Source organism: Rhincodon typus, chromosome 10, assembly GCF_021869965.1.
Source record: "Rhincodon typus isolate 14 chromosome 10, sRhiTyp1.1, whole genome shotgun sequence".
Classification (NCBI taxonomy): Eukaryota; Metazoa; Chordata; class Chondrichthyes; order Orectolobiformes; family Rhincodontidae; genus Rhincodon; species Rhincodon typus.
In genome coordinates, this window is record NC_063341.1 from 44840606 (window position 1) to 44846661 (window position 6056).

A 6056-nucleotide genomic window follows, 5' to 3' on the forward strand; every position below is an offset into this window, starting at 1 on the left:
AAGTATTTTCTTCCAAGGCTAAGATGAAATTTTGGCTACTATTATTTCAGATTTTGACTTTCTCAGCAGTTTTACATACTGTAGACGTTTTTAGAAACTAACGAACAGTCACTCTGAAGTAAATAGTATGAGTATCATTGTTATAAAGATGATGATTCGGAATGATAGTGAGTTCATATGTGACATTAACAATTTGCAAATAAAAAAGCCTTTGTAGTATTTGAAGATGTCATTTACCATATGCCATGACTTCTGTGCAATGCAAAAAAAAAGCCCAGGCATCAAGGGAAGGCCTACTTTTGATCCTTGTGTATAAATGACAAAACAAATGAAATATATCAGGCAAATTTCAAATTTAGAGGCACTAATGACTTAGGCATGCACTTTAGATTGCTCAACAAATAGTTTAGTCAGTTGAATATTTTTTCTTTCTGTACATTTATTTCAACTATATGTCACAGTTGACATGTATTCAGCTATTTGTTACAGGTAAGACAATGATTAAAAATCTATGAAGGCTCTCTTTCCTCTTCCTGACATACCAAAAGCAATTTAAGAAAAATGTAGTTTTATATATCTTCCTTTAACACATCATCTCTACAATGTTGTCACCTTTCCATGTAAAACAGCCAGTCACTAATTTTGCTTTTTGTTTTTGATTGATATTTGTTTTAGAAGGATCAGAACTCAGTCATACATGTAAACAAACCATGGTTACAGAATTGATTTTTGCAGAACAAAGTTGGGTATTGTAACTAATGATGCCAGAAATGCAGCTATGTTCCTCTACCAATAAAAGAAGATAGAAAGACAGAAAGAAAGAGGTAACAACTTTCTAAAGTAAAATACAATTTCCATTGTTGATGGCGAGGCAGCAATTACATTACAGCAAATTTTGTTGAAATGCAGAATGTATTGATGCACATCATTTACAACTTATTCCAGTCAACGTGGGAGACTTCGTTATCACCCATTTTCTATCCAGAATAGATATGATCCACGAGCGATCTCCAGGGTTATTTATAAAAACTCAAATTTCGCTTATTTTCAACAGGCTCACTTTGGTTCAAATAGTTATCAATTTCTGCCAGATGCGGGCACAAAACCAAAATAAAAACTTAAAATCAATGGGAATTTATGGAGGAAATAAGATGTGCATAAAATTATATATTTATTCTCTGCACGTAAACAGTCACACACCCAGACACAGGAGCAGGACTAATAATGTCACACGGGTAGGAACAGATCACAACTGGCCAAAGTACAACCTCTAGCCCGATAACACTTGTGGCTGTCTGGGTTGGTTGCAACACTTGAATCTTTGAGACAAGCGCTTGGGTTAAATGTCCAGGTTCTCTCCAGTGAGAAATGCGTTTAGACTAAACCTGTGCCCCCTCCGTCCTCCCTCCAATGCTTTAAACCTGTCACTGGCCTAAAACAACAGCAATCCGAAAGCGCCGAAATTCCTGCCCGCAAGCGCAAACCAGATCCACTTGGTGACTTTCTAAATCCATATTCGACAATCATTTATGATCCCTTCCCATACTCAAAGTCTTATACCCTTACCAGTAGGGTCGACCAGCGCTCCCCAACGCGTCCCACCATTTATTTATTGGGCTAAATCCTTCCGATCATCTACAGGCCATCCACAAAACAAAACTAACAGTACGCAGGCGCGACGACGCCTTCCTGTGGCATCACAGATAGAAACACTAACTTCCGCCCGTACAAAACTACAAATCCCGAGAGGCTTCGCAGCACATTGACGGTTGGCGGTGATGGTGCGGCGTCTGCGCTTTACGGTTGGTGACGTCTATCCCAAACAGCGGTCGTCCAGGAAGTTTAATTTTAGAATGGGAGATGATTCAAGTACAAGCTCTTAGTCTCCCAGCTTCTACGCCGAGCTACAGCGCAACACTATATGGCAGGTGATCAGTATTGGAATGTTTTTGCCGCTCCCACGTCTGACTGGCTTCTGGTTTGTAGTGCAGAGTGACCTGTGTAGCTTGGGCTCAATTCCCGCACCAGCTAAGGTTGTTTTGAATTCTCCGTCTCAATCTCTGTCCTCGTCTAGTTTCTCTCCAGTAAGAGCAGCTCCCTGGTCTAGTAGGAGGATGGCGACTTTACTTTGGATGCTGGCGCAGCCGTGAAACTGGCATGCATGCTGTAAGACATTTGCGAAGAAAAAAAAATGGATAAACAATTGTCCATTAGGATTTCCTTTCTCTGTAACCTTAACTTATTGGTTTTATAGAAAAAAAAACATGGATTTTTATGGCAGATTATGCTTCAACTTGAACTGCATACTGTCAGGTGTGCAAGACTGAATTACGTGGGGAGGAATTAAAATGCAGTAGTGAGGAGAAAATAATATTTTTTTTCAGGATATGGTAGCCAGAAAAATCACACTTTTTTTCATTTCTTTTATGAAAAGATATTCATTGGCTGTCATTCAAGTTTTTGACGTTGTAATTAGCAGTGTAGGTATGGAAACAGTGAACAGTACATTTGGATTTCCATAAAGTATTCAATAAGTTGTCAGTTTTTACAAAAAATGAGGAATCGTATGATTGGGGTTTATATTTAAGAACTCAGCAATTTGAATAGGCCATTCAAGCTTGTTCCACCATTCAATGGTGATCTGTGGCCTAACTCAATACAGCTGCTTTTGGCCCAAATCCCTTAGTATGTTTGCTTAGCATATGTTTGTCTATTATAAATTTTAAATTAACAACTGATTCAATATCCACTGCCACTTATGAATGAGAATTCCAAATATCTACCACCCTTTGTGGGAAATCATGAAGATCAGTCCTTACCTTGTGAATGGCAGTAAACACTGATAGAGTTGAACAGCCTCCCCTTACTCCTGTTTCTTGTGTTCTCTATATATATTCATTGCTTTATTAGTACTAAATTTAAAATTCCTGATTAACAGCATTTGTGGACAACCATTACTGCAAGAACTGCACTAGTTCAAAAAGATCCACACCAGCTTCCCATGATGACTAGATGTGGGCAGTAAATGCAGCCTTTCCAACCTCATTGATGTGCCTTGCTGAAATCAAGTAAATTATCTGAACCTCTAGGCTTTATTCCCCTTTTTAGTTTGATAGTATTGAGGGAAGAAGCCAAATTCTACAAAGAAATACAACCTTTTCATAAATGTGTAAATTATGCCTTTTTTATTGTCCATTTGAGGGCACATTGAATACAATGCACTGAGTGAACATGATAAATCTGTAAAAGATCATATTTATACAATTTTACAACAGATGGAAGAACTGAATACAGTAGCACAAAAAAATCACAAGTGATTCCTGCTGCTTGATAAAGAAATGTGTTCAATTGATTCAATGTTTTGTTTTCTGTATAGGCATAAATAGAACAAACTTAGGTTAAACTAGAGGGGGAAAAAAAGACAACATTTCAGTAGACTTCCTGAAAACTATAATAATACGGGTTATATTCTCACTTGTAGTTTCCAATGTGAGAGTCCCAACTGTGCATCCTCTTTCACTTTGTAATTTTTAAAAAATTTAATCCTTTTTTTGAAACCCCTGTTTGGAGATGACATTACACACCTCTAGAGTAGGTGGGACTTGATCCTAGGTTTCCTGGTCCAGGGGTATGGACACTACCACCGCACCACAAGAGGGTCCCTCCTTTACTTTTTGACACTTGCAGGAAGCATGAGTGGCAGCTGGAAACAATTTGTGCTGATTCTTCCTGCTGCAAACATAGGTCTAGGTAGCTGAAGAAAATAGGCTTTAGAAATCCAATCAAAGTAAACACTCTGTAAAAACAAAACAAAACAAAATACATCTTGGTGCTATTGTTCCCATAGATTTGACTGTATGAAACCAAAATAAAAGCTCTATAAAAGTGAAACATCTTCTTATGGCTGTATGAACAATCCAAATTATATCAAATATGTGCAGCAGCAAGCCATTTAGTCCAAGTAATCCATGCTGCTGCTTATTATTTCATGGGGTGAAGATGCAGCAGGTTTTACCCATCCCTAATTGCAGTTGACAAAATGGAAGTGAACTGACTTCTTGAACCACTGTTCATGTGGTGTAGGGACACCCACAGTGCTGTATGAACGGAGTATTTTGATTCACTGATAATGCAGAAACTGCAACATAATTCCAAATCAGGATAGTGTGTAGCTTGGCAGAAAACTTGCATATGTAAATGTTCCCATTCATCTGCTGCCTTTGTCCTTCCAGGTGGTAAGGATTACATGTTCAAGTGTGCTGTTGAAGCAAGTTTGATGAGTTGCTGCAGCACATCCTGTAGATGGTACACACCACTGTCACTATATGTCAGTGTTGATGGGAGTGAATATTGAAGGTGTGAGATAAAGTGCCCCTCAAATGAGCTACTTTGCCCTGGATGGTGTCAAGTTTCTTGAGTGTCTTGAAGATGCTTTCATACGGGCAAATGGAGATTATTCCATTACAGTCCTGAATAGTGCCTTGTGGATGGTGACCAGATTTTGGGGAGACCGGAAGTGAAATTTTTTGCCACAATTCTCAACCTCTGACATGCTCTTGTAGCCAGAGTATTTATGTAGATGGTGCAATTCGGTTTCTGGTCAATGGTAATGCCCAGAAATTTGATCATAAGAGATTCAGTGATGGTAATGCTATTGACTTGCAAAAGTAGATGACAGGATTCTTACCTGTTGAAAATGGCCATTGCCTGGCACTTGTCTGCTGTGAATGATACTTGTCACTTATCATTCCAAGCCAAAAAGTTGTCCAGATCTTACTACATATGGGCTCAGACCATTTCATATCTGAGGAGTTGCAAATGGTGCTGAGAACTGTGCAGTTATCAATGAACATTCCTTACCTTCTACCTTTATAATGGAAGGTGAGTCATTGATTAAATTGTTTAGGCATAACTCATTACCCCGAGGAACTCCTGCAGCTATATCCTGGGAGTCAGGTAATTGACCTCCAAAATCCACAATTGTGCTGGTTATCATTCCAACCAGAGATAGTTTTTTTTCCCCCAGTTGGTATCGAATTAATGTTTGCTAAGGCTCCTAGATGCTACACTCAAACAAGTACTGTCTTGATGTCAAGGACAGTAACTCTCCCCTCACCTCTTGAGTTCAGCTCTTTTGTACATGTTTGGATCAAGGCAGCAATAAGGTTAGAATCTGAATAGCCCTGACAGAAATCATACTGAATGATGGTGAGCATTTTATTGCTGTATAAGTGCTGCATGATAACACTGCCAACAACACTTCCAACACTTCACTAATGACTGAGGGTAGACTAATGGTGTGTTAATTGGCAGGGTTCAGTTTGTCCTGCTTTTTGTGGAAAGGACACACCTGCACAATTTCTGACAACCCTGTGTGGATGCCAATGTTGTAGCTGTACTGGAGTAGCTTGGCTTGGGGCACAACTAGTTCTGGAGCACAAGTTTTTCAGTACTACTGCCAAAATGTCAAGCCCATTACTTTTGCACCATCTAGTGTTTTTAGTTGTTCCTTGATATCATATGAAACCAAGTAAACTGATTGAAGACTGGCATCTGTGATGCTGAGGACCTGAGAAGGAGGCCAAAGTGGATCATCCACGTGGCACTACTGGCTGAAGATGGTTGCAAATGCTTTAGCCCTGTCTTTAGCATTGATTTGCTGGGCTTCCCTACCATTGAGGATGGGGATCTTTTTGGAGACTGTTCCCCCGATTAATTGTTTAACTATCTACTGCTATTCATGACTATATGTGGCAGTAGGGCAGCACCGTGGCTCAGTGGTTAGCACTGCTGCCTCAGCGCCAGGGACCTGGGTTCGATTCCACCCTCAGGTGACTGTCTGTGTGGAGTTTGCACATTGTCCCCGTATCTGCGTGGGTTTCCTCCCACAGTCCAAAAATGTGCAGGCTAGGTGGTTTGGTGATGATCAATTGCCTGTAGTGTTCAGCGATGTGTAGATTAGGTGGATTATGGGGATGGGGAATGGGTCTGGGTGGGATGCTGTGAGGGTTGGTGTGGACTTGTTGGACTGATGGGCCTGTTTCCACACTGTAGGG

At 40.0% G+C, this 6056-nt stretch overlaps 1 protein-coding gene across 3 annotated transcripts in view; it reads right to left on the reverse strand.

Annotated features, from left to right (window-relative positions):
* Positions 1 to 2858, reverse strand: part of tut4 (terminal uridylyl transferase 4) — a 77431-nt gene extending 74573 nt beyond the window's left edge. For all 3 annotated transcript variants that reach the window (XM_048601679.1, XM_048601680.1, XM_048601682.1), the window contains exons 1-2: positions 2820 to 2858; positions 1567 to 2164 (exon numbers count right to left, since the gene is read on the reverse strand). The gene's annotated coding sequence lies outside the window, so the exon portion shown is untranslated. The remainder of the gene's footprint in view (positions 1 to 1566; positions 2165 to 2819) is intronic.
* Positions 2859 to 6056: the final 3198 nt, after the last annotated feature.